The 11,919-nt window shown below is 32.9% G+C and overlaps 1 long non-coding RNA gene across 1 annotated transcript; it reads left to right on the top strand.

Annotated features, from left to right (window-relative positions):
* Nucleotides 1-3,626: 3,626 nt before the first annotated feature.
* Nucleotides 3,627-6,578, top strand: LOC113285686. Its single transcript, XR_003328865.1, has 3 exons — nt 3,627-3,988; nt 4,080-4,126; nt 6,338-6,578. It is a non-coding gene; the product is annotated as an uncharacterized LOC113285686 (long non-coding RNA).
* Nucleotides 6,579-11,919: the final 5,341 nt, after the last annotated feature.

Below are 11,919 nucleotides of genomic sequence, written 5' to 3'. Positions count from 1 at the left end.
TTTTGCTAGATTGAGATAATTTTGTTAGCTTTTCTCTTTAATTTTTAGTTTAACATCAATGGATTCATGGTGCCTCCCGCCTAATATTTGTGTCATTTATGCAGTTTAATTTTTCTAGATAATTTTTGTTAGCTTTTCTCTTTAATTTTTGTTAGCTTTTCATTCTTTGCAAAACTCTATTTCCAAGGTATGATTCTCTGTTATTTTGCTTGATTGAGATAATTTTTGTAAGTTTTTCTCTTTAATTTTTGGTTTAACATCAATGGATTCATGGTGCCCGGCGCCTAATATTTGTGTCATTCATACAGTTTAATTTTTCTAGATAATTTTTGTTATCTTTTCTCTTTAATTTTTATTAATTTTAGTTAGCTTTTCATTCTTTGCAAAACTCTATTTCCAAGGTATGATTCTCTGTTATTTTGCTTGATTGAGATAATTTTTGTAAGCTTTTCTCTTTAATTTTTGGTTTAACATCAATGGATTCGTGGTGCCCCTCGCCTAATATTTGTGTCATTTATGCAGATTAATTTCTCTAGATAATTTTTGTTAGCTTTTCTCTTTAATTTTTGTTAGCTTTTCATCCTTTGCAAAATTCTATTTCCAAGGTATGATTCTCTGTTATTTTGCTTGATTGAGATAATTATTGTTAGCTTTTGTCTTTAATTTGTGGTTTAACATGAATGGATTCATGGTGCCTCGCACCTAATATTTGTGTCATTTATGCAGCTTAATTGGTTACTTGTTATCTTCAATGAAATAAAAGAATCGCAAGTATTAGATGATATCCACATGGTAAAAGATAGGTAATGGATCATTGTTTAACATCAATGGATTAAGGGTGCCTTGCGCCTAATATTTGTGTCATTTATGCAGTTTAATTTCTCTTTGTTACTTTTTATTAATATTGTATTTTGTTATCTCGATTTTTTTTTCATTTGCAGTCAAAAGATACTGATCAGATATGATTGCTATCTATTCGTTTTTATTCTTAGGTTAGGTTCTTTTTAATACCATACCATTTAATTTATATTTTTTTATGCTAAATTTTTTATTTTTCTCTGGACAGGAAATTTTCCAATTAGACTTTGACTTCTTCAGGCCAAAATCAGAGGATTTACATGGAGTGAATATAAATGACGAAAAAAACGATGGTCCATTGTTATGCACTTAACTTGGCTCGGTAAATAGAATTTTTTAACTATATTGCTACTGCTGTAAGAGAGTTCATACTCTTTGTTGGATAAGAGTCGTGTACATGTTCGTATCAAATGGATTAAAATTTCTTGATTATGTGTGTATGTTATTCTTCAAATTTTTTGTATCATGTAAAACTTGAAATTACCTTTTGATGGTTTACAGAGTGAGTATTTTTTTTTATCTTAATTCTTCACGCCTAGTCAAATAATGGTTATATGCAGTTGACATCAAAAAATAGGTATTCTCTTAAAAGATCATTTTAAATTCTTTATACATAGTCGACCATCTTGCTAATACTGAAATTTAAGAAGCCTCAAAACAAGCAACGCGGAACTGGCTTATTGAAACTCACTTATAATCTTTCGTTTTCGGGTTTCAAGAGATTATTTTTAAACAATGAAGAAAGCGGTTTATGGAGCAATATAATAATACAATTTTTTTCTTCTGTGGGATGCGTCACTATATCTATATGTGTCGGGACTACACAAGTTTTTATTGCATGCAATTTATCATTGATGCAAATGAAGAAGTTTGGGTATTCCAGAAAGGTACAAGTCTAATTTTTTTCTAGAAGATGTGGTTCATATACACATATGAGATCGCGATGACTAAATTGTCGAGTTTTTTAAAGATTATCTTAGTTTAATAGAGCTTAGTGCATAGGAACTCATCTACATTTTTCATCTAAAGATACCATGACTAATAATTGATCCATTACCTATCTTTTACTATGTGGATATCATCTAATACTTGAGCTTCTCTTATTTCATTGAAGATACCAAGTAACCAAAGTCGGTACAAATATCTTACACTTTATTGAAGTTGATTTAAAAAAATATTTTAATATTCAATTGTATTGTCATGTTCATTTTATGCTAGCAAATTATAAAATTTTAGATGTTTTAGGTCTCTTATGTACTCTTAGGTTAAGGTGTAATATCATTTCCATTTGCAAGTTTTCATACCATTCATATTTAGATTGGGTCTCTTATTTACTTCTAGGTCTCAAACGCGTATGTTGATAAAGAACAACTCTCTTATACATGTATCATATTAGAGGGAGAAATTTCTTTTGTTTGGATATGCAATTTTTTCTAGCGCGAGTCTTTCACTACTTAGTTAAGAAAATAAGATTGTATTATTAATTTGTAAGGAAAAGCATAATTGGCATATGATATATGCAATATCATCACACGCGTCATTTTTCACCGCTAAGAAATATTCAAGGACGCTTCGTATCACTAATATCCAAGGGAATGCTGTAGGATTTAATGTTTTACATTTTATTTATTTTTAATTTTGTGACGCTGTAAGATGGACGTTTTTCATATGTTAGTTTAAACCATAAATGTATATTTATTATTCTTTATCAAGAGTTTCATATTACAGTATAACGTCTCTCAAACCTAGGATATTGTATGGAATAATGACATTTAATGGCCGTAAATTATATTATCCCAACCGATTAATCTTTTTTTACCATGAGTTCAAGTATTAGTAATGTGTAACCATGCCAATTATACATTGATACAAGCACAAAGCAATATTCGTATTTTAAAACTGTTAGCGGTTCCAAAAATTAATGTAGATATAACACATTTAAGGATATGAAAAAAGGATTCCCAACTCAGATTCTACTTTTTTGAATTTCGAAAAAAAAAATTACTAAACTTTTTTTTAGCACAAAATGACAATCTATTTAAATGATGACTGAACTGCATTTGTAATTTGGAATGCAATCGACAAGTTACTTTTATCGAAACCTGGAAATTCTACGTGTTCCCTCTTGGGACATTAGGTTTTCAAGTTTCTTGGTATTATTTGCAACAACTACGAGTGGATGGTTATCTCGATTACCATAAATGAAAAGGGGTGCAGATCCCAGTGTACACACGTACATTGGATATCTTAATCACCAAAAAAATACTTTCTGCTACATATATGTCAGTGTACATCCATGTGGACATTTTAATCGTCATTTAACAAGAAACCGATCCGGTTGATGTTAATAGTATCGATCAAAGCTTCGAATTCAGTTTGAGAAAGATTATAGTTCCCCCAGGATTCCCACGCTCAGTTCTTGGTAGTCTCACAAGAAAAAAAATATCTAACCAACACAAAAACAACTCATAGCCCCGTGTAGTTACGACACGGGTCATATCCTAGTCTATATTATAAGGGACAGTGGTGTTTTCCCACATCGACGGTCATCTATAGTTCGTAAATATAAATGACGGTCAAGATATAATCATCTAGAAATTTACATTTTGGGTACATAAAGGAGGGTCACGATTTAATCATCCACCGATTCACATTTTGGGACGTAAAGACGGTCACGATCCCGCCATCTCATTTCCACAACTGTCCAACATACGTTATGGTCATTTTATTTGCTCCATTTTAGGAAGTGTTTCAATCAATCAGCCGTTTCTAGGGTTGAAATACTGTCATGCGGTTTGTGGAGGTCCGCATTGAATACTAGGGAGACCATCAGCTACTACTGTGGGTAGAAGATGGCTTCAATTAAAAAATCGATCATTGCGGCCCTCATCTCTATCAAAACTTTTGTTTAATCTATTAAAGGGAAGTGAAAACCCCAATGTACTTTTATTTCATTTTGCTTCGAGTAAGAATATTTAGGGCTTCGTTAATTTTGCATTTGATTAGCATTTTATGTTGAAATAGATCGATATTCACTTATAACTGCGGATTTTGTTGATCTAATTCAGTCACTTTTCATGGCAGGTTGGGTTTTCTTAGCATTGGTCAAGTACTTCCGATTGTCTTAAAGGTAAGATTTTTATGCATATTTCAATTTAATTTTGTGTTTGTATTTGATTTGGTGGTTCTTAAAAATTGGTTTTAAAAATCTGAATGTGTAGGATTCTTAAAATCAACAATCTCAGGAAAGTGCTAGCATCAGTCTTAGGTAAATCACAATCAACACTGAACTACATGTCTTTTTGTTGTGTTTGTCAGTTAATTTGTCCAGTTATGGTTGTGTTGTTAATTATCAAACATTATTAAATGATAATCCTGCTGAAGTTTCATTGTCAGTGACGATTTTACTTCATAACTTGGTTGTCCCAATTGTGCCAGTGATGGTTGTGTAGTTGACAAATACTATTGAATGATAACCTTACTGAAATTTCATTGTGAGTGACTCCCGTGATAGATAACTTGGTTATTTCATTAAAATGCTAATCGGCTTTAATGATATTCTTTTTTAAAATTATACATGAGTATAAATGAATTCAAATTCAAGTCAGGAAGAGTTGAAGATGGATGGCAATGTTATAGAAATTTAATTTGTTGCTGGGACTTTTGAGGCATTGGTTATATCATATTAGTCGATCAACTTTGGTCCCAGATAAAAATTCTAAAATCCCAATAGTTGTCCCTTGGAACCAATCGCTCTCATCTTTTGTACTTGCGTTGTATGAATATAGGTAACTAAGAATCTAGGGAAAGACTATGGGTGCTTCCTACCATGAAGAAAATGTTAAACATTCTTACAACAATCCCCATATTTGTTTTATTAGTTTATGCGTGTATATTTATGAAAATTAGGATTTTTGGCTGAATAAATGGTTGGACACACAATTACTTATATGCTGAAAGCATATATATAAGTTCTTAATTTCAAGCACAAAATAATGATCACAAATCTAGAACTTCATGTTGAACTGCGTTATGTTTGAACCCTTGCACATATGTGTTGTTTTGTGAGTATGCTAGATTTCACCATTAGCTTAGTAAAGTACTAAAGTTAAAACGCATATGTGTTGTTTTGGATCTAATTTATTGTATAGCTTTTTAAAACGCATCTCATACAATATACTTAAGATGTGATCTCAACTTACCCGCCCGCAGTCCACAAAAGATATCACTATTAGGCACGAGGATTGCTCGAAGTGTTTTCAATCCCTGGGAAATCCAAATCATGCTCCGTCATAGTTTAAGTTACAATAAATTAGAAGAGTTTAGATGACAGTATGGTTATGTGGATGAACAGGTATGACTTATTTACAACTGTAGAAGTAAAACAGTATATAAAGTAAATCTGTTGGTAATTAAATCATGTATATATAACTTACCCAGTGAAGGACTTGCATCACAACTAATAATATCTTGATACAAAAAAAACAACATTAGGTAATGGCAAAATGACTCACTAAGAAGAAATTATCCAATGTTTCCAAATGAGCTTAACATATATATGCATTTAAGGATGTTACTAGCTTAATAGTTGACACAAAAAAGATTAATTCCTTTGCATCAATCCGACAAAAGTCATCTAAACACATCATTACGAGGGTCCTTAATATTTTCTTTAAAGTTGTGGGATTTTATGGTGGTTGAATATAATGGGGTAGAAATGTACAGTTGGTGGTGAACATCCATGTATACATTACTTGAATCTGCATATTCTAAGATAGTTAAATTTGAAAAATTAACTTTAACCTATATGACCATACTTCTTTAACTAAAATTGTTATCCTTCAACTGCGTATGTGTTAAACAAAAACACAACTACATCGATGACAAAAATGTAGCATCTCTTGATTGGAAAATACTAAACCATGTAAACATCATGCAATTGGTATGGAACTGAAACCCTTGCCTAATAAATATCATATTAGAGCTATCGTGGTCGTGGAGCTTTTCCAATGGATTTGTCAGTTGTTTCCATTTTTGCTTAATGTTGATTCTAACTACTACCCATTCTTTAAGGTGATTAAGGAGGCTCGAAACCGAATATCTATTGAATTCTTTTTTGATGTTCAATAATGCCAGTGTTGTGCATCTGAGCAAAGTCCTCTCCCTTAAACCCCAAGGTGTTTTCTGTAGCATTAAACACTAAGCTTCCTTCCCATAGGTGTATGCTTTACGTGGATGGATATGGATTCTATGTCTCATTTCCCTCTAGCACTATTATGTGTTTATTCTGATTTATCATAGAATTTGGAGCAAGAATCTAGGGATTTGGTAGCTTAAGGTAACTTCCAATAGAATAATAAAATAGCCATATATTGATATTCATCATCTTTTTACATGATTTAGAGTTAGCATTAAGGGTACCCATTATTTCCATTTTCTCTGATGTCTTTTTGTGAACTCATGTTGTGAAATTATGCAGTTCAACAGTGATGGTACTGATGTTATGAAGTTGGATGAAGTTCAACAGTGGTGGCCCTACCGCAGACATGCAATTTTTTGAGTGGTGACAATGATATGCAAGCACTGTATATTAAGTTTACATTTTTAGCTGCTGAGTGTGGATTCTTAATCCATGTTATATATGGAACTACTGTGCAATATTGCAGTGTGTATACTAAGTTCATCTGTTCATGTGTATACTTTGCATCTAAAGTTCAACCTGTTCTCCAGTCCCTTTTTTTGTCTCAGTTGTGTTATGCATTTGGTTTCCCCGAGTTTAATGGTGTATAAAATAAAACAGGATATGTGTAATTTTCATTTTATATTTCAACAATCATTGGTATCCATCGAAAGAAAACATGGATCGGGATATTCTATTCTAAACTGTCTTTTTTTTTTTTTTTTTTTTGTCGATGGCGACATGATGTCCTCATTATCATTACAAGGCCACACGTACCACATCAACTGCCAAACAGAACTATTGTATCATTTAGATGATAAATATCTTTTTAAATTTCCAATGTAGAAGAAAAAATACAACTTCTAGGACAAGTTTCTGGGCTACAAGATGACGATCCATTTTCTTTGAAGCACTGTGGTGCTCTTTACTTTAGAACATGTTAATGTAGTGATATAGGCAAAAAAAAAAAAAACCAAGGAAGCTTATTTTGTGCATCAAATCGCTAATATAAAAGAAACCTAAGATCTCACAAAGCGGTGGCGATCACCAAACCCGTGCCGTGATCATATCCTAGTATATATATATATGGGGCGCGATCCGTTGACAGACAGTCTCACAGAGTCCCCCACAAAGTGCCCTGGCCAATAGATCTTGCGAGTATAGACGGCTAAGATATGTTAAAAAGAAGCTGGTTTTAACAAGATGCACATGACCCGATTTACAATAGTTTGTGTTCTCTTACTTCTACGGTACATGAACTTTGTTTCTCCTTCTCTCATTTCCTTCCAGTGTTCTAAAGCAAAAGAAATTGTTCATAGTTGCAGCCGATCATGATATTCTTTCCTTCAAAAAGATTATAAAAACATCATAATATCCTTCCCGCAAGGTCAACAACCTCAAAATATACAGCATAAAGAACTTAAATCAATTTCACACCCCATAAAACAGATTTTATGCCATAAACCAAGTCAGTTGCATAATACACTTACAGTAGAAGCTATTTTGTAAATTTATGTACTAATTACAACAAATGCAGAGTAATCCACAGTCACTCAGATTTTTTCTCACCAATTCAAGATAACTAATTAACCTAAATTAGATTCAAAATCAGATTGACACAAAAACGGGAAAATCAGTAAACTAATTGAAAATTAAGAGTAATGAAGTGTTAATAATAATGAATCCAAATTGTTTATCTAAGCCAGTATTAATCTGAAGATAATATAGCCCATAATCTCAATTCCAATTAAAAACTCTAGAAATCCCTAAAATTAAATTGGTGAAAAATCGATATAGAACGTAAATATTTGGCTTACCTATAAAAAACGATGATCACTTTCATATTATATAATTTTTTAGCAATAAAAGGAATCAATTAAATCAATGATCTAATTGATGGACGGTAACTAAAATTTCTTTTTGCTGTAGAAAAGGGGAAGAAGAACTACCAGAGGAAAGGTCGAAGCAATTACTAACTGAAGAAAGAGAAAATACCAAAGGTCAAATAGTTTCCACTTTCCACCGATCGTTCCGGGTCGTGGACCCAACTACTAAACCCATGTGTTTTATCTTAAGATCTTAACCGTCCATAATTACAAAATCAAATGGTTGTGCGACTTTGTGGGGGACTCTGTGAGACTAACTCTCTGTCACCCGATCGCGCCCCTATATATATATATATTTACACGTACAAATTTTTCTGGACTTTTCTTGTGTCATACATCTACAGGGTAGTTCCTTTGAAGTTTTTCTTGCATACTGGATTCCTACCAGTATAAATTATCCGGGACTTTTTCTCGTGTTATACATTCCCCAGCCTACTTATGGAAATCAATTCACTAAATAGCTCATCGCAGTGACTGCTTCAATCCACCAAATCTATCCCAAACTTGTGTTTGAAAATATGCAGCATGCTCTCTTAAGTAATATGATTTTCATTCGCTCTTCTGTTCCATTTTGTTGTAGTGTATTTTATATTATGAAGTACCTAACTATACCTTGTCCCCTCACGTAACTTCTTTAATGGGTTTTTGGTATAATAACAGATGTTATCAGAATGCATCCTCTTAAACACGTGACCAATTTGTTTCTCTATTGTGGTTTTCCAATTTTGAAGCACCTCGATGACTTCATGTTTATGCTTCATAGTGCAAATGTAACTACCAAATCTAGTTGGTCATTTAATTCGGCGATTGTTCCAAAAGACTAGACCAATTCTCATATCTATTGGTATCATAAATGGATTAACCACGTAGCGATAAATAATTTTAGATTGTTATAAGATAAGGCTATGTATCCCAACTTTCAAACGTATTTTCTTTCGGTATAAAACAATTACGCAGCAAGTGCATCCTCTTCTTGGTTTTATTAATGGCCGACAATGCAGTAGCTACTAATTTATGTGGCCAATTAGACATCCTGATTGGTTAAAAATACTCTACAAACAATCCAATACAATTGTTACAACTATACACCCACTACTTAGTAACTATTGATTTCAGTGACCAATTAGACACCTCGTTTAGCTATTCTAAGCTTGGAAAAAGTGTGAAATGTCAAGTCTTATGGATTTCATGTTGGGGTGATCCATATTTTTGCAAGACGTGTTCCAAGATTTCATTGAAGATAGCTTGGGATCCAAATGGAAAAGGCAATTTGACGCTCAGCTCAAATCGAGATACCGCTCAATCTGTCAGAAAATGCTAATCGGATTACCATAAAACTTTATTCGTATTAGCACTCAATATGAACCATTGATGTAAGAAATTCAAGACGGATCCAAAGGCTTAGAGTGAGTGGCAACCGGGTTAGGGTTTTTTGGAAATCTGTTTAGTGTCTTATGGCAATCTAATTGGTGTTTTACACCAAACTTGGAAGATAAAATTCTTCCCTCGTCATACTTACACTTTCATGATCTATTTCAAATGATGGAGGTGGATAGGAACTTGGAAGATGGAATTCTTCCGTCATAAGACTTGCTCTGAATGGCATTTCATTTTCAAGAATGAACCTTTTTTTTTTGGAATGAATTTTCTTCGGTTAAAGTTCACTTTCTGGAAAAACTCTTTTTTGTCGCAGTGTAGTTTCAAGAATAAATGTTTTCTCTCATTTTGGAATGAACTTTCTTTTATGACAGTTTTTAGGGGTGAAGTCTTTTTTTATGGATGATAAACTCTTATTTGGTCATATTTGTTAGATTTAAGAGAAATCTTATTAAAAAAAATGATACACAAAGAAATTGTAGTTTACAACGTTCTTTACTACCTATAGTTCTTGAAAAGAGAAAAAAAAAAAGATGGAAATATTGAAATGACGAGGGTACCAAGTACACCACGATATTTTCGATACCAACCTATATGACAGATACCTTGCATGATCTAATATAGATCATCAAGAACATAACAACCACAAGGTATATACTTGGTATATAGAATAGGTATCGAAACCGAACCTAACTATAAGGATCAAACCCCAAGTGTTTTGTATTAACGTACAAAATGTATTTACTTTTAATTACAACTCAAATAATTATTATAATTGCGGAAAGAAAAAGTAAATAACACGACACAAGATTTTGTTAATGTGGGATCTAGTCCAGTTTTAGATACTTTCATAATTAAGCCGTTATAAAAAGACTATTACCAACTTTATATAGTTGAGACCAAGTAAACTAACCCTAGTTACCTAGTTCCTTCAACAACCCTACGCCTATAACCAATCTGGCCAATGTATGTGATTCCTTAGATAGAGTCCACTATATTAAGTTGCTTCACCGTTCATAAAGACTTCTTGCACTCAACTCCTTTAAATCATGTTCATAAAAGGACTATTCGGTATTCGGTAACCTCTCTATCAATCTCAAGAAGTAAATCAGAGATTTTTGTTGAGTTAAACAAAAGTTCTTTTGTTTAAATAATATTAACTCTTTTGTTCAGTGTAGATCAACCAAGATATATATTATCAAGACAATCATGTATAGGTTTACAATCTATCAGATTCAGATCCTGAATAAGACCAGCAAATGATAAATTGTTGATCTATATGACTGGCACTAATATGTCTATCAAAAGATAAACAAAGCTAAGTCGGATCCCAGCCGATAAAGTATGTGCACGAAGTAAGTCACAAAGATCAAAAACCAATAAGAAATATTCTGGTCTTCAAATCTTTAATATCTTCAGCATACATGCACAAACTAACTTGATACCCTTGTGATAATATCGATCACGCACAAAACGAAGTCTGTTAACAATGGATGATCGCAAGTCTATCGTCATATCTGAACTATCGCCAATCATTGATCTAGTTTGAGTGACCTTATGTCAGAAGAGAAGGTTCTTAAGAATAATCAAACTAGATGCAATCAAGATTTAACCTTCATTATTCAATCAAATCAATAATCGGAAACTTAAATAACACTACGATTCTAGTTTCCCACCAATGGTACTATCTAGACGCTTCTTGATCCCACAAAAATCTTTAAACTAGCGGACGTATGAGATTTCGCCTAATTAAGTTACTTTCCTCTCCAAGATAGTATTACAAGTAATATTATTAATCGGATACTACGTGAAAAAGTGGGGGTCTAACAACACCACCCAATATTTCGCTTAACAATCTGAATGGACAAACTCGAATATACTTTTAAGAGAATCAACAAAACTCAATCAATTAAAAGTATATCAACGAGTTTATATCTCTCTTCTTGATTTGATTTACTCAAGCAAGAACTGCGAGTTCTAATCAAATACAAGGAATAACTTGGATGCTACCAAAGACCAATATCCAAGGATCAATCAATGACAATCAACAACCAAAGGTTGGATTACTCTAATTGATAATCTAACGCACAACCTGTATTATATCAATTATAAAGATAAAACAATATAATGCGGAAATTGAAATAACACAGACACCAGAAATTTTATTAACGAGGAAACCGCAAATGCAGAAAAACCCCGGGACCTAGTCCAGATTGAACACACACTGTATTAAGCCGCTGCAGACACTAGCATACTCCAAGCTAACTTCGGACTGGACTGTAATTGAACCCCAATCAATCTCCCACTGATCCAAGGTACAGTTATGCTCCTACGCCTCTGATCCCAGCAGGATACTGCGCACTTGATTCCCTTAGCTGATCTCACTCACAACTAAGAGTTGCTACGACCCAAAATCGCAGGCTTTGACAATAAACAAATTTGTCTCCCACAGACAAGTCTATCAAAGGATCAATATGTCTCCTACAGATAAACCCTAAAGGTTTTGTTCCATCTTTTGATAATAATCAAGGTGAACAGGAACCAATTGATAATCCGGTTTTATATTCCCGAAGAACAGCCTAGAGTTATCAATCACCTCACAACAATCTTAATTGTATG

The sequence above is a fragment of the Papaver somniferum genome, chromosome 6 (assembly GCF_003573695.1).
Source record: "Papaver somniferum cultivar HN1 chromosome 6, ASM357369v1, whole genome shotgun sequence".
NCBI lineage: Eukaryota > Viridiplantae > Streptophyta > Magnoliopsida > Ranunculales > Papaveraceae > Papaver > Papaver somniferum.
The sequence above is the reverse complement of the archived record's forward strand: the minus strand, read 5'-3'. Positions and strand labels throughout refer to the sequence as shown.